The sequence below is a fragment of the Nicotiana sylvestris genome, chromosome 4, assembly GCF_000393655.2.
Source record: "Nicotiana sylvestris chromosome 4, ASM39365v2, whole genome shotgun sequence".
Lineage (NCBI taxonomy): Eukaryota > Viridiplantae > Streptophyta > Magnoliopsida > Solanales > Solanaceae > Nicotiana > Nicotiana sylvestris.
The window spans coordinates 84,474,457-84,499,382 of record NC_091060.1 but is presented as its reverse complement, the minus strand read 5'-3'; the positions used below and the strand labels follow the sequence as shown (position 1 = coordinate 84,499,382).

The 24,926-nt window shown below is 40.2% G+C and overlaps 18 non-coding genes and 4 pseudogenes across 18 annotated transcripts; all 22 read right to left on the bottom strand.

Moving 5' to 3' along the window:
• Window positions 1-335: 335 nt before the first annotated feature.
• LOC138890838 (5S ribosomal RNA) lies at window positions 336-454 on the bottom strand. Its single transcript, XR_011407239.1, has one exon. It is a non-coding gene; the product is annotated as a 5S ribosomal RNA (ribosomal RNA).
• Window positions 455-997: 543 nt separating this feature from the next.
• On the bottom strand, window positions 998-1,115 carry LOC138890840 (5S ribosomal RNA; annotated as a pseudogene).
• Window positions 1,116-1,654: 539 nt separating this feature from the next.
• On the bottom strand, window positions 1,655-1,773 carry LOC138890776 (5S ribosomal RNA). Its single transcript, XR_011407178.1, has one exon. It is a non-coding gene; the product is annotated as a 5S ribosomal RNA (ribosomal RNA).
• A 1,197-nt stretch (window positions 1,774-2,970) lies between these two features.
• Window positions 2,971-3,089, bottom strand: LOC138890763 (5S ribosomal RNA). Its single transcript, XR_011407165.1, has one exon. It is a non-coding gene; the product is annotated as a 5S ribosomal RNA (ribosomal RNA).
• Window positions 3,090-3,628: 539 nt separating this feature from the next.
• Window positions 3,629-3,747, bottom strand: LOC138890861 (5S ribosomal RNA; annotated as a pseudogene).
• Window positions 3,748-4,286: 539 nt separating this feature from the next.
• LOC138890827 (5S ribosomal RNA) lies at window positions 4,287-4,405 on the bottom strand. Its single transcript, XR_011407230.1, has one exon. It is a non-coding gene; the product is annotated as a 5S ribosomal RNA (ribosomal RNA).
• A 540-nt stretch (window positions 4,406-4,945) lies between these two features.
• LOC138890783 (5S ribosomal RNA) lies at window positions 4,946-5,064 on the bottom strand. The gene has a single exon (XR_011407185.1). It is a non-coding gene; the product is annotated as a 5S ribosomal RNA (ribosomal RNA).
• Window positions 5,065-5,607: 543 nt separating this feature from the next.
• LOC138890869 (5S ribosomal RNA) lies at window positions 5,608-5,726 on the bottom strand (annotated as a pseudogene).
• A 544-nt stretch (window positions 5,727-6,270) lies between these two features.
• Window positions 6,271-6,389, bottom strand: LOC138890794 (5S ribosomal RNA). The gene has a single exon (XR_011407196.1). It is a non-coding gene; the product is annotated as a 5S ribosomal RNA (ribosomal RNA).
• Window positions 6,390-16,957: 10,568 nt separating this feature from the next.
• On the bottom strand, window positions 16,958-17,075 carry LOC138890834 (5S ribosomal RNA). The gene has a single exon (XR_011407236.1). It is a non-coding gene; the product is annotated as a 5S ribosomal RNA (ribosomal RNA).
• A 541-nt stretch (window positions 17,076-17,616) lies between these two features.
• LOC138890831 (5S ribosomal RNA) lies at window positions 17,617-17,735 on the bottom strand. The gene has a single exon (XR_011407234.1). It is a non-coding gene; the product is annotated as a 5S ribosomal RNA (ribosomal RNA).
• Window positions 17,736-18,118: 383 nt separating this feature from the next.
• On the bottom strand, window positions 18,119-18,237 carry LOC138890732 (5S ribosomal RNA). The gene has a single exon (XR_011407134.1). It is a non-coding gene; the product is annotated as a 5S ribosomal RNA (ribosomal RNA).
• Window positions 18,238-18,779: 542 nt separating this feature from the next.
• Window positions 18,780-18,897, bottom strand: LOC138890745 (5S ribosomal RNA). The gene has a single exon (XR_011407147.1). It is a non-coding gene; the product is annotated as a 5S ribosomal RNA (ribosomal RNA).
• Window positions 18,898-19,436: 539 nt separating this feature from the next.
• On the bottom strand, window positions 19,437-19,555 carry LOC138890850 (5S ribosomal RNA; annotated as a pseudogene).
• A 541-nt stretch (window positions 19,556-20,096) lies between these two features.
• LOC138890833 (5S ribosomal RNA) lies at window positions 20,097-20,215 on the bottom strand. Its single transcript, XR_011407235.1, has one exon. It is a non-coding gene; the product is annotated as a 5S ribosomal RNA (ribosomal RNA).
• Window positions 20,216-20,745: 530 nt separating this feature from the next.
• On the bottom strand, window positions 20,746-20,863 carry LOC138890709 (5S ribosomal RNA). Its single transcript, XR_011407112.1, has one exon. It is a non-coding gene; the product is annotated as a 5S ribosomal RNA (ribosomal RNA).
• Window positions 20,864-21,403: 540 nt separating this feature from the next.
• LOC138890769 (5S ribosomal RNA) lies at window positions 21,404-21,522 on the bottom strand. Its single transcript, XR_011407171.1, has one exon. It is a non-coding gene; the product is annotated as a 5S ribosomal RNA (ribosomal RNA).
• Window positions 21,523-22,068: 546 nt separating this feature from the next.
• LOC138890725 (5S ribosomal RNA) lies at window positions 22,069-22,187 on the bottom strand. Its single transcript, XR_011407127.1, has one exon. It is a non-coding gene; the product is annotated as a 5S ribosomal RNA (ribosomal RNA).
• A 542-nt stretch (window positions 22,188-22,729) lies between these two features.
• LOC138890731 (5S ribosomal RNA) lies at window positions 22,730-22,847 on the bottom strand. The gene has a single exon (XR_011407133.1). It is a non-coding gene; the product is annotated as a 5S ribosomal RNA (ribosomal RNA).
• A 542-nt stretch (window positions 22,848-23,389) lies between these two features.
• On the bottom strand, window positions 23,390-23,507 carry LOC138890796 (5S ribosomal RNA). The gene has a single exon (XR_011407198.1). It is a non-coding gene; the product is annotated as a 5S ribosomal RNA (ribosomal RNA).
• Window positions 23,508-24,049: 542 nt separating this feature from the next.
• Window positions 24,050-24,168, bottom strand: LOC138890768 (5S ribosomal RNA). Its single transcript, XR_011407170.1, has one exon. It is a non-coding gene; the product is annotated as a 5S ribosomal RNA (ribosomal RNA).
• A 543-nt stretch (window positions 24,169-24,711) lies between these two features.
• On the bottom strand, window positions 24,712-24,830 carry LOC138890740 (5S ribosomal RNA). Its single transcript, XR_011407142.1, has one exon. It is a non-coding gene; the product is annotated as a 5S ribosomal RNA (ribosomal RNA).
• Between the last annotated feature and the right edge of the window lie 96 nt (window positions 24,831-24,926).

The window sequence follows — 24,926 nt, the reverse complement described above, 5'->3', positions numbered from 1 at the left end:
GCCATGCCTATTAAACTGGGCCGCATGGAACGAGGACATCACAACTCGACTTTTTACGGATACCGCCTTAGAGGCCAAGACGTAGTGACATGTCAAGTGCAACGGTGCTAAGCCCTTAAGGTCGTGGTTGTTAATCGTAATTTTTAAATATTTTCTTTATTTTTATTATCAAATCGTATATTGCCTTTTTGATCTTTTCCATAATTATCCTCTTTAAAAAAATTTATTATTCAAGTAAAAAAATATCGTTTAGAACGCGTAAAAGTCATTTGTGATTTTATTAGCTCTACCGTCGATATATTAAAAGAAGTAAGATACAAATTTTTCCAAAAAGAGGGATGCAACACGAGGACGTCCCAGGGGGTCACCCATACTGGTACTACTCTCGCCCAAGCATGCTTTGCTTCGGTGTTCTGATGGGATCCGGTGCATTAGCGCTGGTATGATCGAATCCGACATTCCTTGCACTCTAAATTCTCTTACTACCTTTCCTCCTTCCTCTTAAGGTGCGAAATTGTGAAGCCTTAAAACGGCATAACTTTACGCTCATTTATCCATTTTACGCAATTCCTATTTTGATTTAATGTATTTTTCGCGGCCAAAATCGTTGACCAATAACATCAAGCCACCCTCAGCGATAATATCACTATTAGAGGGCCCGCCATGCCTATTAAACTGGGCCGCATGAAACGACGACATCGCAACTCGACGTTTTACGGATGCCGCCTTCGATGCCAATGCGTAGTGACATGTCAAGTGCAACGGTGCTAAGCCCGTAAGGTCGCGGTTGGTAAAAACGAAATCTTTAAATATTTTCTTTATTTTTATTATCAAATCGTATTTTGCCTTTTTGATCTTTTCCATAATTATCCTCTTTAAATTTTTTTATTATTCATGTAACAAAATATCGTTTACAATGCGTAAAAGTCATTTGTGAATTTATTAGCTCTACCGTCGATATATTAAAAGAAGTAGGATACATATTTTGCCAAAAAGTGGGATGCAACAAGAGGACTTCCCAGGCGTCACTCATCCTAGTACTACTCTCGCCCAAGTACGCTTGACTTCAGAATTCTGATGGGATCCGGTGCGTTAGTGCTGGTATGATCGCATCTGACATTCTTTGCACTCTAAATTCTCTTATTACCTTTCCTCCTTCCTCTTTAGGTGCGAAAGTGTGAAGCCTTAAAACGGTATAACTTTACGCTCATTATCCGTTTTACGCGATTCCTCTATTTATTTTATGTATTTTTCGCTGGCAAAAGCGTTGACCAATAACATCAAGTCGCGCTCAGCGATAATATCGCAATTAGAGGGCCCGCCATACCTATTAAACTGGGCCGCATGGAACGACGACATCGCAACTAGACATTTTACGGATGCCACCTTCGAGGCCAAGGAGTAGTGACATGTCAAGTGCAACGGTGCTAAGCCCGTAAGGTCGTGGTTGATAATCGTAATTTTTAAATAATTTCTTTATTTTTATAATCAAATCGTATATTGCCTTTTTGATCTTTTCCATAATTATCCTCTTTAAAATTTTTATTATTCATGTAAAAAAATATCGTTTACAATGCGTAAAAGTCATTTGTGAATTTATTAGCTCTACCGTCGATATATTAAAAGAAGTAGGATATAAATTTTGCCAAAAAGAGAGATGCAACACGAGGATTTCCCATGGGGTCACCCATTCTAGTACTACTCTCGCCCAAGCACGCTTAGCTTCGGTGTTCTGATGGGATCTGGTGCGTTAGTGCTGTTATGATCACATCTGACATTCCTTCCACTCTAAATTCTCTTATTACCTTTCCCTCTTCCGCTTTAGGTGCTCAAGTGTGAAGCCTTAAAACGGCATAACTTTACGCTCATTTATCCGTTTTATGTGATTCCTCTTTTGATTTTATATATTTTTCGCTGGCAAAAGCATTGACCAATAACAACAAGTCGCGCTCGGCGATAATATTACAATTAGAGGGCCCGCCATGCCTATTAAACTAGGCCGCATGGAACGACGACATCGCAACTTGACGTTTTACGGATGCCGCCTTAGAGGCCAAGGCGTAGTGACATGTCAAGTGCAACGTTGCTAATCCCGTAAGGTCGTGGTTGATAATCGTAATTTTTAAATATTTTCTTTATTTTTATTATCAAATCATATAATGCCTTTTTTATCTTTTCCATAATTATCCTCGTTAAATTTTTTATTATTCAAGTAAAAAAATATCGTTTACAATGCGTAAAAGTCGTTTGTGAATTTATTAGCTCTACCGTCGATATATTAAAAGAAGTAGGATACAAATTTTGCCAAAAAGAGTGATGAAACACGAGGACGTCCCAGGGGTCATCCATCCTAGTACTACTCTTTCCCAAGCACGTTTAGCTTCGGAGTTTTGATGGGATCTGATGCGTTATTGTTGGTATGATCGCATCCGACATTCCTTGCACTCTAAATTCTCTTATTACCTTTCCTCCTTCCGCTTTTGGTGCGAAATTGTGAAGCCTTAAAAACGGCATAACTTTACGCTCATTTATCCATTTTACGCGATTCCTTTTTTGATTTTATGTATTTTTCGTGGCAAAAGTGTTGACAAATAACATCAAGCCGCGCTCGGCGATAATATCGTAATTAGAGTTCCCGACATGCCTATTGAACTGGGCTGCATGGAACGACGACATCCCAACTCGACGTTTTACGGATGCCACCTTCGAGGCCAAGGAGTAGTGACATGTCAAGTGCAACGGTGCTAAGCCCGTAAGGTCGTGCTTGATAATCGTAATTTTAAAATGTTTTCTTTAGTTTTATTATTAAATCGTATATTGCCTTTTTGATCTTTTTCATAATTATCCTCTTTAAATATTTTATTATTCAAGTAAAAAAATATCGTTTACAATAGTAAAAGTCATTTATGAATTTATTAGCTCTACCGTCGATATATTAAAAGAAGTAGGATACAAAATTTGCCAAAAAGAGGGATGCTACACGAGGACTTCCTAGGGGGTCACCCATCCTAATACTACTCTCGCCCAAGCACGCTTATCTTCGGAGTTCTGATGGGATCCGGTGCGTTAGTGCTTGTATGATCGCATCCGACATTCCTTGCACTCTAAATTCTCTTATTACCTTTCCTTCATCTGCTTTAGGTGCGAAAGTGTGAAGCCTTAAAATGGCATAACTTTATGCTTATTTATCCGATTTACGCGATTACTCTTTTGATTTTATGTATTTTTTGCAGGCAAAAGCATTGACCAATAACAACAACCCGCACTCGGCGATAATATCGCAATTAGAGGGCCCGCCATGCCTATTAAACTGGGCCGCATGGAACGACGACATCGCAACTTGACGTTTTACGGATGCCGCCTTAGAGGCCAAGGCGTAGTGACATGTCAAGTGCAACGTTGCTAAGACGGTAAGGTCGTGGTTGATAATCGTAAATTTTAAATATTTTCTTTATTTTTATTATCAAATCGTATAATGCCTTTTTGATCTTTTCCATAATTATCCTCTTTAAATTTTTTATTATTCAAGTAAAAAAATATCGTTTACAATGCGTATAAGTCGTTTGTGAATTTATTAGTTATATCGTCGATATATTAAAAGAAGTAGGATACCATTTTGCCAAAAAGAGAGATACAACACGAGGACTTCCCAGGGGGTCACCCATCCTAGTACTACTCTTGCCCAAACAAGCTTGACTTCGGAGTTATGATGGGATCTGGTGCGTTAGTGCTGGTATTATGGCATCTGACATTCCTTGCACTCTAAATTCTCCTTTTACCTTTCCTCCTTCCGCTATAGGTGCGAAATTGTGAAGCCTTTAAACGGCATAACTTTACACTCATTTATCCGTTTTACGCGATTCCTCTTTTGATTTTATGTATTTTTTGCGGGGAAAAGCGTTGACCAATAACAACAAGCCATGCTCGGCGATAATATCGCAATTAGAGGGCCTGCCATGCCTATTAAACTGGGCCGCATGGAACGACGACATCGCAACTCGACGTTTTAGGGATGCCGCCTTCGAGGCCAAGGCATAATGACATATCAAGTGCAACAGTGCTAAGCCCGTAAGGTCGTGGTTGATAATCGTAATACTTAAATATTTTCTTTATTTTTTTATCAAATAGTATATTGCCTTTTTGATCTTTTCCACAATTATCCTCTTTAAAAACTTTTATTATTCATGTAAAAAAAATCGTTTACAATGTGTAAAAGTCATTTGTGAATTTATTGGCTCTACCGTCGATATATTAAAAGAAGTAGGATACAAATATTTCCAAAAAGAGGGATGCAACATGAGGACTTCCCAAGGGGTCACCCATCCTAGTACTACTCTCGCCCAAACACGCTTAGCTTCGGAGTTCTGATGGGATCTGGTGCGTTACTGCTGGTATTATGGCATCTTACATTCCTTGCACTCTAAATTCTCTTTTACCTTTCCTTCTTCTGCTTTAGGTGCGAAAGTGTGAAGCCTTAAAACGGCATAACTTGACGCTCATTTATCCGTTTTACGCGATTCCACTTTTGATTTTATGTATTTTTCGCGGAGAAAAGCGTTGACCAAAAACAACAAGCCGCGCTCGACGATAATACAGCAATTAGAGGGCCCGCCATGCCTATTTAACTGGGCCGCATGGAAACGACGACATCACAACTCGACATTTTACGGATGCCGCCTTCGAGGCCAAGGCGTAGTGACATGTCAAGTGCAACGGTGCTAAGCCCGTAAGGTCGTGGTTGAGAATCGTAATACTTAAAAATTTTCTTTATTTTTATTTCAAATCGTATATTGCCATTTTGATCTTTTCCGTAATTATCTTTTTTAATTTTTTTTATTATTCATGTAAAAAAAATTCATTTACAATGAGTAAAAGTCATTTGTGAATTTATTAGCTTTACCGTCGATATATTAAAAGAAGTAGGATACAAATATTGCCAAAAAGAGGGATGCAGCACGAGGACTTCCCAGGGGGTCACCCATAATAGTACTACTCTCGCCCAAGCACGCTTGACTACGGAGTTCTGATGGGATCGGGTGCGTTAGTGCTGGTATGATCACATCTGACATTCCTTGCACTCCAAATTCTCTTATTACCTTTCTTCCTTCCGCTTTAGGTGCGAAATTGTGAAGCCTTTAAACGACATAACTTTACGCTCATTTATCCATTTTACGCGATTCATCTTTTGATTTTTTGTATTTTTTGTGGGGAAAAGCGTTGACCAATAACAACAAGCCCTGCTCGGCGATAATATCGCAATTAGAGGGCCCGCCATGCCTATTAAACTGGGCCTCATGGAAACGACTACATCACAACTTGACATTTTACGGATGCCGCCTTCGAGGCCAAGGCGTAGTGAAATATCAAGTGCAACGGTGCTAAGCCCTTAAGGTCATGGTTGAGAATCGTAATACTTAAAAATTTTCATTATTTTTATTATCAAATCGTATATTGTCATTTTGATCTTTTCCGTAATTATCCTCTTTAAAATTTCTTATTATTCATGTAAAAAAAATATCGTTTACAATGTATATAAGTCATTTGTGAATTTATTAGCTCTACCGTCGATATATTAAAAGAAGTAGGATACAAATTTTTCCAAAAAGAGGGATGCAACACGAAGACTTCCTAGGGGGTCAGCCATCATAGTACTACCCTCGCCCAAGCACGCCTGACTACGGAATTTTGATGGGATCCGGTGTGTTAGTGTTGAAATGATCGCATCCGACATTCCTTGCACTCTAAATTCTCTTTTTCCCTTTCGTTCTTCCGCTTTAGGTGCGAAAGTGTGAAGCCTTAAAACGGCATAACTTTACGCTCATTTATCCGTTTTACGCTATTCCTCTTTTGATTTTACGTATTTTTTGCGAGCAAAAGTGTGACCAATAACAACAAGCTGCGTTCGGTGATAATATCGCAATTAGAGGGCCCGCCATGCCTATTAAACTGGGCCGCATGGAACGACAACATTGCAACTCGACGTTTTACGGATGCCGCCTTCGAGGCCAAGGTACAATGACACGTCAAGTGCAACAGTGCTAAGCCCGTAAGATCGTGGTTGATAATCGTAATTTTTAAATATTTTTTTTATTTTTATTATCAAATCGTATATTGCCTTTTTGATCTTTTCCATAATTATCCTCTTTAAATTTTTTTATTATTCATGTAAAACAAATATCATTTACAATGCGTAAAAGTCATTTGTGAATTTAAAATTAGCTCACCCGTCGATATATTAAAAGAAGTAGGATACAAATTTTGCCAAAAAAAGGGATGCAACACGAGGACTTCCCAGGGGGTCACCCATCATTGTACTACTCTCACCCAAGCACGCTTGACTACGGAGTTCTGATGGTATCTGGTGCGTTAGTGCTGGTATGATTGCATCCGACATTCTTTACACTGTAAATTCTCTAATTACCTTTCCTCCTTCCTCTTTAGGTGCGAAAGTGTGAAGCCTTAAAATGGCATAACTTTACGCTCATTTATCCATTTTACGCAAATCCTCTTTTGATTTTATGTATTTTTCGCGCTCAAAAGTGTTGACCAATAACAACAAGCTGCGCTCGGCGATAATATCGCAATTAGAGGGCCCGCCATGCCTATTAAACTGGGCCGCATGGAACGACGACATCGCAACTCGCAGTTTTGCGGATGTCGCCTTCGAGGCCAAGTGCAACGGTGCTGATACCATGTTGTCACGACCCTAAATCCACTAAGGGTCGTGATGGCACCGGACACCGCTTTCAGGCAAGCCAACCAAGATACTTAATTAAATTCTCGTTTTAATAATTTTGAAAACTACGATTTTCCTTCAATTTTACCAGTAAAAGAAAATCGTTTCAAAGAAATATAAATGTTAAGAAGTTAATACAAGATACCACATAATCATCCCACAACTCGGTGTCACAAGTGCATGAGCATTCACTAGGAATGAAATAAAATACTATAACTGTCAGGAATCCAAGTGGACCGAAATAAAAATACAGTATAATATTCCGAAGGAGACTCTGCTGGCTACGGTCGACTCGATAAATGTAACTCACCTGAGTCTCCGTATCAACCATGCCTCTATGCCACTAGCCACACATAAACCTGTGCAACAAAAATGCGCAGCAAGTGTAGTATGAGTACGAAAACAATGTGTACCCAATGAGTATCCCGTCTAATCTCGAAGAAGTAGAGACGAGAGGTCGACTTCGACATTTACTAGTGGTCCAATGGTAATATATTATTAATGCGAATAATCATGGATTTATTAAGAACGACAGAAATTTGAAATAAGTCTCGAACAGGTAAAAGTTCCTTTTTATATTAAAAGTTTTCGGATTCATAATCTATTAAATTTCAATTATCTCAAGGCTAGGAGGGCGAATATCAATATCAATAAACTTCAAGGCAAGCAATACCAGCATGCGCAAACCCTGTCGAGGTCCTACGGCCCGATCCACCAAAAATGTAAAATGTGCACAGCCGAGGGTCGAACGGCGCGAATCATAGATGCATCTATTACCCCGCTCACGAATCATCCATGTGACGCGTTCAACAAAAAATAAGCAAACACCTTGCTCGCGAATCATACATGCGACGCAGGTACACATAGAATCACATATTCAAACAGTTAATCAAGACTTTATTAGGGATCCAAGGAAAATCCAATTCTCTTTTTTTTTTTTTTTACAATTCAAGCAAAATGAAGCTCAATCTTTTAGAAATTCACTTACTAATCCGATGTGATTTAAGCAATTCAAATCATCAGTAAGATTACAAATATTTCCAAGTACAACATGTTTTTGGGTCCTAGACTACACGGACAATAGCATAATAGTAGCTACGCACGGGCTCTCGTCACCTCGTGCGTATGTAGCCCCCACAAATAGGAGCACATAACCAATTAACTCACCTATGGAGACAATTCTCTCTTACAATGTTAGAAAGGAGATTCACCTCGCTCCGAAGATCCCTAACCGGTATTCCACGCCCTTCCAAAGACTCGATTCGATGCTAAATGCTACAAAACTGGCCAATAGTTATGCAAATCCATTAATATATGTTCAATTTCTCATTACAATCTAATTTATAACAATTCCTAACCCCGATCGAAAAGTTGACAAAATTGCCCAAGGGCCCACGTGCCTGGATTCCAAAAATTTTTGAAGATAAAGTTTACCCATGAACGCACGAACTCAAATATATGATTTTCTCCTAATTTCATACCCAAAATCGTGGTCAAATTCCAAGAATATCAATTTTCTAGGTTTTCCCTCAAACCCCAAGTTTCTACCAATTTCTATGTCCAAATCCGTATATAATCATGTATTTAGCTAAAAACTACAATAAATTACTTACCTCATGCTTGGTGGTGAAAATGGCACCTCAAAGTTGCTCCAAAATCGGCTCCAATGGAAGAAGTGGGGTTGAAATGAACCCAACCCCCGATTTAAAAGAACCTCACTGCCTCCAGCGTTTCCGCACTTGCGATCTCTTGACCGCTTCTGCGGTCTCGCAGGTGCGAACCAAACGCAACTTCTGCGGTCCAGGGTTCCCAGCCCATTCCGCTTCTGCGCCCTCTCCTCCGCAGATGCAGTCGCGCATCTGCGGTCCCAGCCTAGCCGTCCAGTTCCGCTTCTGCGGCTCCGCACCTGCGGCCCGAGTCGTGCAGGTGTGGTTACACCAGCAACCAACAACTTCAGCCCTTTCCAAAATTCCATTTTCGATCCGTTAACCACCGGGAATCCATCCGAGGCCCCCGGGACCCAACCATTCATACCAACCAGTCCCAAGACACATTATGGACTTTCTCAAGGCCTCAAATCATATTCGACAGCGCTAAAATCATGAATCGACCTCCAATCCAAGCTTAATGAACTTTAGAATTTCAAACTTCTTCATTCAATGCCAAAACATATCAAATCACGTCCGATTGACCTCAAATTTTTCACACAAGTCATATTCGACATTACGGACCTACTCCAACTTTAGGAATCAGAATCCGACCCCGATATCAAAAAGTCCACTTCCGGTCAAACTTCTCAAAAACCTTCAAATTTCTATCTTTAGCCAAATGACTCCAAAATGACCCACGGACCTCCGAATTCACTTCCGATTGCGCTCCCAACACCAGAATCACCATACAGAGCTACTCCCAGACTCGGAATCCCAAACGGACATCGATAACACTTAAATTCACTTCAACCCAAACTTAGGAAATTTCTTCCAAAATGCTAACTTCCACAATAGGCGCCAAAATGTTCCCGAGTCTTCCAAAACCCAGTCTGGACATATGCCCTAGTTCGAAATCATCATACGAACCTACTGGAACCTTCAGATCCTGATTCCGAGTGCGTTTACTCTAAAATCCAATCTTAGTCAATTCTTTCAACTTAAAGCTTCCGAAATGAGAATTACCTTTCCAAATCAACTCTGAATTCCCGGGAATTCAATTTCGACCATGCGTACAAGTCATAATACTTGAAGTGAAACTGCTCATGACTCTAAACTGCTGAACGATGCGCTAGAGCTTAAAACGACCGGTCGGGTCGTTACATTCTCTCCCACTTAAACATATGTTCGTCCTCGACATGCTGAGAACTGCGCTGGAGTTGTCCAAAATCACTTTTTAACACCTCGTGCACCTACCCGTGCTACCACAACTCAGTTGAGAACATTAGCTCGATCAATTCTGAAGATATTCCCTTTTATTCAAGCAAATAAGCCTAGAGCCCAATCCCAACATCCAAAATTCTCTGCCAGGCCTGTTCCAACATACGCTCACTGAATCAATAACTACACACAGCACCAAAACATGACTGCATACCTTAGCTGAATTCACACCTTGCACCATTTTATTCACAAGACCACAATAACATTCTCTGATCCATTTAGTCGAAATTCCATGACCCTGATGCTCCCATTGCACCTCATGATATACGTAGGTCTTGCTCTAACTCTTACAATATCGCCACGATGGATGAGATGTGTAGAAATTCATAACCAACTGCTGAATCAATAAATCATTGGGTCTATACTCCTAACAAGAACCATCACCTTATTCTAAACCAAATAATGGTCTTAGCTCCTTAATATACTTTATATAATCAGATTGCACTGATCCTAAATCCAATGATCTCGTCTCACCCAGTACGAACTGCTCAAGCAATAAGCCATCCCGGACATGATCAAAATTCTCATATGATGCCACAATGTGCCAATAGGCTACCAATTCGAACGTGATACAAAGGAAAACAAACTCTGGAAAGGAAATCCAATTGCCCCGCTCGCGAATCATACATGCTATGCGGTCAACATAATTAAATAAACACCCCACTCGCGAATCATACTTACGACGTGGGCACACAGCTAATATGAGTTTTCCTCAGAAAAATAGGAAACAAAACACATAAAAATAGATATGGGGAACTTTACTCAACATCACACTATTGCGGCGTGCAACCGGATCCAAATAACATACCCATGGCAGCATGCCACCCGATCCACACATAGAATTCACATTAGGAGATATACATCGAGCTAAATTGCTCATTAAACCAAAATACCGAATATCAGTCACAAGCACGCTAAGTGCATAATACCATCCCTGGGGAGACATATAGTGCCATAGGCTACAAAACTCAAGCACAGCTGAGGTGCGATATATGTTCTGAAGCTAAAGATCCATCCTACTTACATATCACCATCGCTACGCGGAACCTCAATACATAAGAAAATTATCGAGTCGTTCACAACTCACACGGCACAATATAGCATTACATGAAATAGTCGAAGACGAAATAACATCCCATGTCTGAATACTCCTCCATAAGGAGCGCTACGCTTAAATGAACACATTCGGCCCAATATAAGGCCCATATTAACATTTAAATCCATCTACAGACCTCAAACTGATTCTGATCGCACTGAACTAGGCTAATAACCTTTCAAAGGTCCATACTAACTCCCCTTTTTCTCATAACACATAAGAATAACCATCATAACCGGAGGAATCCTCCACAGTCCACGACCCAATAAACCAAGTGCCCTCCAGGCATCAATTCTCAATTAATGATACCACCACTATCTTCATACTTGGTTTAAATTCTTCAATCAATCAAGTGACTACATGCCACACTTATACAACCTTCCCGCGGGACACACTCCCACGACTTTCTGCACCATATAACAAGTTTTCACATCCTCACCACCGACCTACCATGCTATAAAACAAATCAATAATCCGCAAATCAATACATGGAGTCTCTTGTACAAGGCACTGATCTCTGGTGACGCTGAAAACAATACCAACTTACCTTAAACTTCCAAACTTCTATCTTGCTTATCCGAGCTCGCGACATTCTCGCCAACACCGAACCGCAACCTTGATCCTCACTTTCTGATTTCATACCGCTCACTGCACCCAACATGCCAATATATGATAGAGCACGATTTTTTGTCACAACTCCAGAACCACTAATAGATTAACACTTCATCAAAAAAAAACTTTTCACTTAACTCACTTTAGGAGAACCATAGCAACACACAGTAAATTCTCATAACCGTAGAATATGCAAATCTCTAAGTAGTGGTCTAAGCCACCATAGCCCTTTCGGGATCCGCCTCCACATAACAGGCCATGACAGTAGAATACTTCTGAATAACATCAATACGGCGGCCGACAATCCTTACATGTTGTGACAATCAATTGCATAACTTGATCACGCTGAAAGGACTAATAACTACCACCAATATGACAACTCAACTATGGCTAACCAATCTATCTTCTTCCAGTTTATCCTTGATTGCCTTAGAAATAATAATAATAATAACTCCATTCAACACATAACACACTCCATCCGCACTCATCCCGAGTGACCTTGAATCACGAGACCATGATGTCTCAAATCCCATGAACCTTTTCAGACCTCCCTAATGCTACACTGCAAGTCAAAACATCATAGAATATTCTGGGCCTTTTCTCATAAGCTTCTACAAAGCTTGATTCTTAACCGTACCTATAGGCTCGAACACCACACTTTACCCCTTTGAATCCACTAGGGCCGTTGTTGAGAGCCACCCGCTCTGACTTGGCCCCGAATATAATCAACTCCATGAATCTTCTAGCACATGAATACCCTCTCAACGAAGCACTCCGCAGAATCACTTCCCTTGAAACCCGCACCTATACAAGGCATAAATCCTGAATCCTTCCCTAAGTCGGAATGTGAGCCAATAAGGCGAACCATATCACACCTTTAACAGTTCTTTTGCTCAAATTACCACTTATGTTCTTTTCCCGTAGCTGAAATAACCCATCAATATACTAATAACCAGAAACCTCGCAAGTAGTTAACCATGCAGCCCAATCATAGGCGGTGGGACTCTCCCACATAGCTCGAAGCCACTATTACACAACTCTGGAATCTACCGGGACTCTTTATCTCTTATTGACATAACCTTGTGCAATCAACCGCCAAAATTCTCGGAATCTTCCTGTAAAACCCCTTTTATACTCTGAATCGTCAACCACATTCACACGACCTTATCTCTTTGTTGTACAACCAATAGAATTCTTCATAGAAGCCTCGCCAACCACGTGACCGCTAACTTGCTCACAGGGAATAAACCCACCTGTGGAAATCACTTCCCGACATCTTACAATGCTGCTGCACAGGGTATAATCACTAAGACATCAATAACCCATCCTGAGTACGAGCTCCCTCTCTAACTACACAAGTCTATTCACCCCTCATGGACATCAATTAAATGTACGGCAACATCCTTCCAATTCAAAGTTATGTGCTATCCTTCTTCATTTCAAGCAGCTCCTTCCCGTTATATCAAATCTCCTACCGCATAATAGCCCATACTTCAACTTATATTCGTAGACCTCAATCACCAATCACTAAAATTCCCAAAACATTCCAAACTCTTCTTAAGGTGCGTATTCATCATGGCACAAAGCCCACACGCAACTCCGCCACTCTCCCACTTTGGCGGAACTCACCCCTTTAATCGACTACTCGACCTTTGCTTCTTATAAGTGGCCTTCTAGAAATTTTAACCACCGCCTGACACTCCCCACATGTCCTTTCTCATCCTTCGCTGCTTAGTTGTTGCCTTAAATAAAATCTATCTTCGCGGCACTTGAACCCTCAAATCACTACTAACCTTAAACTTTTCCGAAGAAAATCTTTCTCGAGCCGTCAATATTAGAAACACCGATCCAATCCTAAACCATCGTACCCCGTGATCCCTAACAATCGTTCTCCCATATTATTTCATAATATCTTACCCCAAAGGAGAATTGCAGAAGACCATAACACCGACGAACTTAACACATACAATCGAGGACGACGACCCTACATTGCAGATGAAAATTCCACCACGCTCGAAAATACCAAGTCTCGTTACTCCATCACCCCAAATCTGGACATTCATAGGCCAATCGTTTTTCCTTCACCAGAAATGAAATATCAGATCTCTGAATCGTGCAGTGAGTAGAATTCCTTTCAAATTATTCACCGCTCCAACACATAGGCAAATATCCTACCATCAAGTCAATATTGTGCGATAACCCATCATGAGCAATCATAGCGATATGTGCATAGTCTCAAAGCTATCAAGAATACTATTACAGAGCTGAAATGACAAGATATCCTCCTGCAAGGCATCGACAATAGCCCAATCAACAATACCGGGATGAAACATCCCGCACCACATCTGTAGTGCCATTACAATCCTTCAATTCTCGATTTATAACCAGCGGTTCGCGTCGCGTAAGATTGAGTAGGAAGGAATCAAGTGCATAAGCCTCAAGGATTCAAATCGCACGATGAGGAATCAAGAAGGGAAGTACTCCTAACAGCCTTGTAGCCTCCCGAAGATAAGTACAAACGTCTCCGTACTGATCCGCGAGACTCTACTAGACTTGCTCATGACTCGTGAGACCTAAGGGAACCTAGTGCTCTGATACCATGTTGTCACGACCCAAAATCCACTAAGGGTCGTGATGGCGCCGGACACTGCTATCAGGAAAGCCAACCAAGATACTTAACTAAATTCTCGTTTTAATAATTTTTAAAACTATGATTTTTCTTCAACTTTACCAGTAAAAGATAATCGTTTCAAATAAATATAAATGTTAAGAAGTTAATACAAGATACCACATAATCATCCCAGAATCCGGTGTCACAACTGTATGAGCATTCACTAGGAATCAAATAAAATACAGTAACTGTCCGGAATACAAGTGGACAGAAATCAAAATACAATACAATACTCCAAAGGAGATTCTGCTGGCTACGGTCGTCTCGATAAATGTAACTCACCTGAGTCTCCATATTAACCATGCCGGTATGCCACTAGCCAGACATAAACCTGTGCAACAAAAATGCACAGCAAATGTAGTATGAGTACGAAAACAACGTGTACCCAATGAGTATCCCGTCTAATCTCGAAGAAGTAGAGACGAGAGGTCGACTTCAACATTTACTAGTGATCCAATGGTAATATACTATTACTGCGAATAATCATGGCTTTATTAAGAACGGCAGAAATTTCAAATAAGTCCCGAACAGGTAAAAATTCCTTTTTATATTAAAAGTTTCCGGATTCATAATCTATTAAATTTTAATGATCTCAAGGCTAGTAGGGAGAATATCAATAAACTTCAAGGCAAGCAATACCAGCATGCGCAAACCCTGTCGAGGTCCTACGGCCCGATCCAACAGAAATATAAAATGTGCACTACCGAGGGTCGAACGACGCAAACCATAGATGCATCTATTATCCCGCTCGTGAATCATCCATGTGACGCGGTCAACATAAAATAAACAAACACCCTGCTCGCGAATCATACATGCGGTGTAGGTACACATAGAATCACATATTCAAACAGTTAATCAAGACTTCATCAGGAAACAACTATCCAAGGAAAATCCAATTCTCTTTTTTTTTACAATTCAAGAAAATGAAGCTCAATCTTTTAGAAATTCACTTACTAATCCGATGTGATTTAAGCAATTCAAACCGTCAATAGGATTACAAATATTTCCAAGTACAACATGTGTTTGGGTCCTAGACTACCCAGACAATAGCATAATAGTAACTACGCACGGACTCTCGTCACCTCGTGTGTACGTAGCCCCCACAAATAGGAGCACATAACCAATTAACTTACCTATGGGGACAATTCCCTCTTACAAGGTTAGAAAGGAGACTCACCTCGCTCAGAAGATCGATAACCGACATTCCACGCCCTTCCAAAGACTCGATTGGATGCTAAATGCTCCAAAACTAGCCAATAGTTATGCAAATCCATTAATATATGTTCAATTTCTCATTACAATCTAATTTATAACAATTCCTAACCCCGATCGAAAAGTTGACAAAATATCCCTTTGGCCCACATGCCCGGATTCCAAAAAATTTCAAAGATAAAGTTTACCCATGAATGCACGAACTCAAATATATGATTTTCTCCTAATTTCATACCCAAAATCATGGTCAAATTCCAAGAATATCAATTTTCTAGGTTTCCCCTCAAACCCCAAGTGTCTACCAATTTCCATGTCCAAATCCGTATATAATCATGTATTTAACTAAAAACTAGCATAAATTACTTACCTCATGCGTGGTAGTGAAAATTGCACCTCAAAGTTGCCCCAAAATCGGCTCCAATGGAAGAAGTGGGGTTGAAATGAACCCAACCCCTGATTTAAAAGAACCTCACTGCCTCCAGCGTTTCCGCACCTGCGATCTCTTGACCGTTTCTGCGGTCCCAGCCTAGCCGTCCATTTCTGCTTCTACGGTATGAGGGTCGCTTCTGCGGCTCCGCACCTGCGGCCCTAGTCTCGCAGGTGCGGTTACACCAGCAACCAGCAACTTCAGCCCTTTCCAAAATTCCATTTTCGATCCGTTAACCACCCGGAATCCACTCGAGGCCCTCGGGACCCAACCAATCATACCAACCAGTCCCAAGCCACATTACGGACTTGCTCGAGGCCTTGAATCATATCCATCAGCGTAAAATCATGAATCGACCTCCAATCCAAGATTAATAAACTTTAGAATTTCAAACTTCTTCATTCGATGCCAAAACATATCAAATCACGTCCGATTGGCCTCAAATTTTGCACACAAGTCATATTCGACATTATGGACCTACTCCAACTTTAGGAATCAGAATCCGACCCCAATATCAAAAAGTCGACTTCCGGTCAAACTTCTCAAAAACCTTCAAATTTCTATCTTTAACCAAATGACTCCAAAATGACCCACGGACCTCTGAATTAACTTCCGATCATGCTCCTAACACCAGAATCACCATACGGAGCTACTCCCAGACTCGGAATCCCAAACAGACATCAATAACACTGAAATGCACTTCAACCCAAACTTACGAAATTTTTTCCAAAATGCTAACTTCCACAATAGGTGCCAAAACATTCCAGGGTCTTCCAAAACCTGGTCCGGACATACGCCCCAGTCTGAAATCATTATACGAAACTACTGGAACATTCAGATCCCGATTCCAAGGTCGTTTACTCTAAAATCGAATCTTAGTCAATTCTTTAAACTTAAAGCTTCCGAAATGAGAATTCCCTTTCCAAATCAACTCTGAATTCCCCGGAATTCAATTCCGACAATGCGTACAAGTCATAATACCTGAAGTGAAACTGCTCATGACCCCAAACTGTTGAACGACGCACTAGAGATCAAAATGACCGGCCGGGTCGTTACACGTAAGGTCGTGGTTAATAATCGTAATTTTTAAATATTTTCTTTATTTTTATTATCAAATCGTATTTTTCCATATGATCTTTTCCATAATTATCCTCTTTAAATTTTTTTATTATTCATGTAAAAAAATATCGTTTACAATGCATAAAAGTCATTTGTGAATTTATTAGCTCTACCGTCGATATATTAAAAGAATTAGGATACAAATTTTGCCAAAAAGAGGAAGCAACACGAGGACTCCCCAGGGGTCACTCATCCTAGTACTACTCTCGCCCAAGTACGCTTGACTTCGGAGTTCCGATGGGATCCGGTGCGTTAGTGCTGGTAAGATCGCATCTGACATTCCTTGCACTCTAAATTCTCTTATTACCTTTCCTCCTTCCGCTTTAGGTGCAAAAGAGTTAAGCCTTAAAACGGCATAACTTTACACTCATTTACTCGTTTTACGCGATTCCTCTTTTGATTGTATATATTTTACGCGGACAAAAGCGTTGACCAATAACAACAAGCCGCGCTCGACGATAATATCGCAATTAGAGGGCCTGCCATGCCTATTAAACCGGGCTGTATGGAACGACGACATAGCAACTCGACCTTTTACGGATGCCGCCTTCGAGGCCAAGGCGTAGTGACATGTCAAGTGCAACGGTGCTAATCCCGTAAGGTCGTGGTTGATAATCGTAATTTTTAAATATTTTCTTTATTTTTATTATCAAATCGTATTTTGCCTTTTTGATCTTTTCCATAATTATCCTCTTTAAATTTTTTTATTATTCATGTAAATAAATTTCTTTTACAATACGTAAAAGTCATTTGTGAATTTATTAGATCTAACGTCAATATATTAAAAGAAGTAGGATACAAATTTTGCCAAAAAACGGGAAGCAACACGAGGACTCCCCAGGGGATCGCCCATCCTAGTACTACTCTCGCCCAAGCACGCTCGACTTGGGAATTCTGATGGGATCCGGTGCGTTAGTGCTGGTATGATCGCATCCGACATTCCTTGCACTCTAAATTATCTTATTACCTTTCCCCCTTCCGCTTTAGGTGCGAAAGTATAAGCCTATTAAACTGGGCCGCATGGAACGACGACATCGCTGCGGATGCCGCCTTCAAGGCCAAGGCGTAGTGACATGTCAAGTGCAACACTGCTAAGCCCGTAAGGTCGTGGTTGATAATCGTAATTTTTAAATATTTTATTTATTTTTATTATCAAATCGTATTTTGCCTTTTTGATCTTTTCCATAATCATCCTCTTTAAATTTTTTTATAATTCATGTACGAAAATATCGTTTACAATGCGTAAAAGTCATTTGTGAATTTATTAGCTCTACCGTCGATATATTAAAAGAAATAGGATAAAAATTTTGCCAAAAGAGGGATGCAACACGAGGACTTCCATGGGGGTCAACCATCCTAGTACTACTCTCGCCCGAGCACGCTTAGCTTCGGAGTTCTGATGGGATCTGGTGCGTTAGTGCTGGTATGATCGCATCCGACATTCCTTGCACTATAAATTCTCTTACTGCCTTTCCTCCTTCCGCTTTAGGTGCAAAAGTGTGAAGCCTTAAAACGGCATAACTTTACGCTCATTTATCCATTTTATGCGATTCCTCTTTTGATTATATGTATTTTTCGCTTGCAAAACCGTTGACCAATCACAACAAGCCACGCTCGGCGATAAAATCGCAATTAGAGGGCCCGCCATGCCTATTAAATTTGGACCGCATGGAACGACGTCATCGCAACTCGACGTTTTGCGGATGGCGCCTTCGAGGCCAAGGCGTAGTGACATGTCAAGTGCAACAGTGCTAAGCCCGTAAGGTCGTGGTTGATAATCGTAATTTTTAAATATTTTCTTTATTTTTATTATCAAATCGTATTTTGCCTTTTTGATCTTTTCCAGAATTATCCTCTTTAAATTTTTTTATTATTCATGTAAAAAAAATTCTTTTACAATACGTAAAAGTCATTTGTGAATTTATTAGCCGTAACGTCGATATATTAAAAGAAGTAGAATACAAATTTTGCCAAAAAACGGGATGCAACACGAGGACTTCCCAGGGGTCACCCATCCTAGTACTACCCTCGCCCAAAAACGCTTAGCTTCAGAGTTCTGATGGGATCCGGTGCGTTAGTGCTGGTATGATCGCATCCGACATTTCTTGCACTCTAAATTCTCTTATTACCTTTTCTCCTTCCGCTTTAGGTGCTAAAGTGTGAATCCTTAAAACGGTATAACTTTACGCTCATTTAACCGTTTTACGCGATTCCTCTTGTGATTTTATGTATTTTTCGCGGGCAAAGAATTGACCAATAACAACATGCCGCGCTCGCGATAATATCGCAAATAGAGGGCCCACCATTCCTATTAAACAGGGCCGCATAGAACGACGATATTGCAACTCTATGTTTTGCGGATGCCGCCTTCGAGGCCAAGGCGTAGTGACATGTCAAGTGCAACGGTGCAAAGCCCGTAAGGTCGTGGTTGATAATCGTAATTTTTAAATATTTTCTTTATTTTTATTATCAAATCGTATTTTGCCTTTTTGATCTTTTCCATAATTATTCTCTTTAATTTTTTTTATTATTCATGTAAAAGAATATCGTTTACAATGCGTAAAAGTCATTTGTAAATTTATTAGCTCTACCGTCGATATATTAAAAGAAGTAGGATACAAATTTTGCCAAAAAGAGGGATGCAACACGAGGACTTCCCAGGGGGTCACCCATCCTAGTACTACTCTTGCCCAAGCAAGCTTGACTTCGGAGTTATGATGGGATCTGGTGCGTTAGTGCTATTATGATCGCATCTGACATTCCTTGCACTCTAAATTCTCTTATTACCTTTCCTCCTTCCGCTTTAGGTGCGAAAGTGTGAAGCCTTAAAACTGCATAACTTTACGCTCAATTATCCATTTTATGCGATTCCTCTTTTGATTTTATGTATTTTTCGCGGGCAAAAGCGTTGACCAATAACAACAAGTTGCGCTCGGCAATAATATCGCAATTAGTGGGCCCGCCATGCCTATTAAACTGGGCCGCATGGAACGACGACATCGCAACTCGACGCTTTACGGATGCCGCCTTCGAGGCCAAGGCATAGTGACATGTCAAGTGCAACGGTGCTAAGCCCGTAAGGTCGTGCTTGATAAACGTTATTTTTAAATATTTTCTTTATTTTTATTATCAAATCGTATTTTTCCTTTTTGATCTTTTCCATAGTTATCCTCTTTAAATTTTTTTATTATTCATGTAAAAAAATAGCGTTTAAAATGCGTAAAAGTCATTTTTGAATTTATTAGCTCTACCTTCGATATATTAAAAGAAGTAGGATACAAATTTTGCCAAAAAGAGGGATGCAACACGAGGACTTTCCAGGGGGTCACACATCCTAGTACTACTCTCTCCCAAGCACGCTTGACTTCGAAGTTCTGATAGGATCCGGTGCGTTAGTGCTGGTATGATCGCATCTGACATTCCTTGCACTCTAATTCTCTTATTACCTTTCCTCCTTCCGCTTTAGGTGAGAAAGTGTTAAGCTTTAAAACGGCATAACTTTATGCTCATTTATTCATTTTACGTGATTCCTCTTTCGATTTTATGTATTTTTCGCGGGCAAAAGCGTTGACCAATAACAACAAACCGCACTCGGCGATAATATCTCAATTAGAGGGACCGCCATGCCTATTAAACTGGCCATCTGGAATGACGACATCGCAACTCGACATTTTACGGATGCCGCCTTCAAAGCCAAGGCGTAGTGACATATACGTGGTATGCCCGTAAGGTCATGGTTGATAATCGCAATTTTTAAATATTTTCTTTATTGTTATTATCAAATCGTTTTTTGCCTTTTTGATCTTTTCCACAAATATCCTCTTTAAATTTTTTTACTATTCATGTAAAAAAATATATTTTACAATGCGTAATAGTCATTTGTAAATTTATTAGCTCTATCGTCGATATATTAAAAGAAGTAGGATACAAATTTTGCCAAAAAGAGGGATGCAACACGAGGATTTCCCAGGGGTCACCCATCCTAGTACTACTCTCGCCCAAGCACGCTTGACTTCGGAGTTCTGATGGGATCCGGTGCGTTAGTGCTGGTATGATCGCATCTGACATTCCTTGCACTCTAAATTCTCTTATTAGCTTTCCTCCTTCCGCTTTAGGTGTGAAAGTGTGAAGCCTTAAAACATCATAACTTTACGCTCATTTATCCGTTTTACGTGATTCCTCTTTTGGTTTTATGTATTTTTCACGGGCAAAAGCGTTGACATATAACAACAAGCCGCACTCGGCGATAATTCACAATTAGAGGGCCCGCCATGCCTATTAAACTGGGCCGCATGGAATGACGACATCGCAACTCGACATTTTGTGGATGCCGCCTTTTAGGCCAAGGCGTAGTGACATATCAAGTGCAACGGTGCTAAGCCCGTAAGGTCGTGGTTGATAATAGTAATTTTTAAATATTTTCTGTATTTTTACTATCAAATCGTATTTTGCCTTTTTGATCTTTTCCATAATTATCCTTTTTAAATTTTCTTATTATTCATGTAAAAAAATATCGTTCACAATGCGTAAAAGTCATTTGTGAATTTATTAGATCTATCGTCAATATATTAAAAGAAGTAGTATACAAATTTTTCCAAAAAGAGGGAAGCAACACGAGGACTCCGCAGGGGTTCACCCATCCTAGTACTACTCTCGCCCAAGCACGCTTGACTTCGGAGTTCTAATGGGATCCGGTGCGTTAGTGCTGGTATGATCGCATCCGGCATTCCTTGCAATCTAAATTCTCTTATTACATTTCCTCCTTTCGCTTTAGGTGCGAAAGTGTAAAGCCTTAAAACGGCATAACTTTACGCTCATTTATCCGTTTTACGCGATTCCTACTTTGATTTTATGTATTTTTCGCGTGCAAAAGCGTTGACCAATCACAACAAGCCACGCTCGGTGATAATATCGCAATTAGAGGACCCGCCATGCCTATTAAACTTGGGCCGCATGGAACGACGACATCGCAACACGACGTTTTGCGGATGCCGCCTTCGAGGCCAAGGCGTAGTGACATGAAAAGTGCAACGGTACTAAGCTTGTAAGGTCGTGGTCGATAATCGTAATTTTTAAATATTTTCTTTATTTTTATTATCATATCAAATCGTATTTTGCCTTTTTGATCTTTTCCATAACTATCCTCTTTAATTTTTTGTATTATTCATGTAAAAAAATATCGTTCACAATGCGTAAAAGTCATTTGTGAATTTATTAGATCTACCGTCAATATATTAAAAGAAGTAGTATACAAATTTTGCCAAAAGAGGGAAGCAACACGAGGACTCCCCAGGGGGTCACCCATCCTAGTACTACTCTCGCCCAAGCACGCTTGACTTCGGAGTTCTAATGGGATCCGGTGCGTTAGTGTTGGTATGGTCGCTTCCGACATTCCTTGCAATCTAAATTCTCTTATTATTTTTCCTCCTTTCTCTTTAGGTGCGAAAGTGTAAAGCCTTAAAACGGCAAAACTTTACGCTCATTTATCCGTTTTACGCGATTCCTCTTTTGATTATATGTATTTTTCGCGTGCAAAAGCGTTGACCAATCACAACAAGCCACGCTCGGTGATAATATCGCAATTAGAGGACCCTCCATGCCTATTAAACTTGGGCCGCATGGAACGACGACATCGCAACACGACGTTTTGCGGATGCTGCCCTCGAGGCCAAGGCGTAGTGACATGGCAAGTGCAACGGTGCTAAGCCAGTAAGGTCGTGGTTGATCATCGTAAATTTTAAATATTTTCTTTATTTTTTTTATCAAATTGTATTTTGCCTTTTTGATCTTTTCCATAATTATCCTCTTTACATTTATTTATTATTTATGTAAAAAAATATCATTTACAATGCGTAAAAGTCATTTGTGAATTTATTAGCTCTACCGTCGATATATTAAAAGAAGTAGGATACAAATTTTGCCAAAAAGAGGGATGCAACACGAGGATTTCCCAGGGGTCACCCATCCTAGTACTACTCTCGCCCAAGCACGCTTGACTTCGGAGTTCTGATGGGATCCGGTGCGTTAGTGCTGGTATGAACGCATCTGACATTCCTTGCACTATAAATTCTCTTATTACCTTTCCTCCTTCCGCTTTAGGTGCGAAAGTGTGAATCCTTAAAACGGCATAACTTTACGCTCAATTATCCATTTTATGCGATTCCTCTTTTGATTCTATGTATTTTTCGCGTGCAAAACCGTTGACCAATCACAACAAGCCATGCTCGGCGATAATATCGCAATTAGAGGGCCCGCCATGCCTATTAAATTTGGGCCGCATGGAACGATGACATCGCAACTCGACGTTTTGCGGATGGCGCCTTCGAGGCCAAGGCGTAGTGACATGTCAAGTGCAACAGTGCTAAGCCCGTAAGGTCGTGGTTGATAATCGTAATTTTTAAATATTTTCTTTATTTTTATTATCAAATCGTATTTTGCCTTTTTGATCTTTTTCATAATTATCCTCTTTAAATTTTTTTATTATTCATGTAACAAAATATCGTTTACAATGCGTAAAAGTCATTTGTGAATTTATTAGCTCTACCGTCGATATATTAAAAGAAGTAGGATACAAATTTTGCCAAAAAGTGGGATGCAACACGAGGACTTCCCAGGGGTCACTCATCCTAGTACTACTCTCGCCCAAGTACGCTTGACTTCGGAGTTCCGATGGGATCCGGTGCGTTAGTGCTGGTAAGATCGCATCTGACATTCGTTGCACTCTAAATTCTCTTATTACCTTTCCTCCTTTCGCTTTAGGTGCGAAAGTGTTAAGCCTTAAAACGGCATAACTTTACGCTTATTTATCCGTTTTACGCGACTCCGACTTTGATTATGTGTATTTTTCACGTGCAAAAGCGTTGACCAATCTCAACAAGCCACGCTCGGTGATAATACCGCAATTAGAGGACCCGCCATGCCTATTAAACTTGGGCCGCATGGAACGACGACATCGCAACTCGACGTTTTGCGGATGCCGCCTTCGAGGCCAAGGCGTAGTGACATGAAAAGTGCAACGGTGCTAAGCCCGTAAGGTCGTGGTCGATAATCGTAATTATTAAATATTTTTTTTATTTTTATTATCAAATCGTATTTTGCCTTTTTGATCTTTTCCATAATTATCCTCTTTAAAACAATTTATTATTCATGTAAAAAAATATCGTTCACAATGCGTAAAAGTCATTTGTAAATTTATTAGATCTACCGTCAATATATTAAAAGAAGTAGTATACAAATTTTGCCAAAAAGAGGAAAGCAACACGAGGACTCCCCAGGGGGTTACCCATCCTAGTACTACTCACGCCCAAGCACGCTTGACTTCGGAGTTCTAATGGGATCCGGTGCGTTAGTGTTGGTATGATCGCATCCGACATTCCTTGCAATCTAAATTCTATTATTACCTTTCCTCCTTTCGCTTTAGGTGCGAAAGTGTAAAGCCTTAAAACGGCATAACTTTACGCTCATTTATCCGTTTTACGCGATTCCTCTTTTGATTATATTTATTTTTTGCGTGCAAAAGCGTTGACCAATCACAACAAGCCACACTCGGTGATAATATCGCAATTAGAGGACCCGCCATGCCTATTAAACTTGGGCCGCATGGAACGACGACATCACAACACGACGTTTTGCGGATGCCGCCCTCGAGGCCAAGGTGTAGTGACATGTCAAGTGCAACGGTGCTAATCCAGTAAGGTCGTGGTTGATAATCGTAAATTTTAAGTATTTTCTTTATTTTTTTTTATCAAATTGTATTTTGCCTTTTTGATCTTTTCCATAATTATCCTCTTTACATTTATTTATTATTTATGTAAAAAAATATCATTTACAATGCGTAAAAGTCATTTGTGAATTTATTAGATCTACCGTCAATATATTAAAAGAAGTAGTATACAAATTTTGCCAAAAAGAGGGTAGCAACACGAGGACTCCCCAGGGGGTCACCCATCCTAGTACTACTCTCGCCCAAGCACGCTTGACTTCGGAGTTCTAATGGGATCCGGTGCGTTAGTGCTGGTATGATCGCATCCGACATTCCTTGCAATCTAAATTCTCTTATTACCTTTCCTCCTTTCGCTTTAGGTGTGAAAGTGTAAAGCCTTAAAACGGCATAACTTTACGCTCAT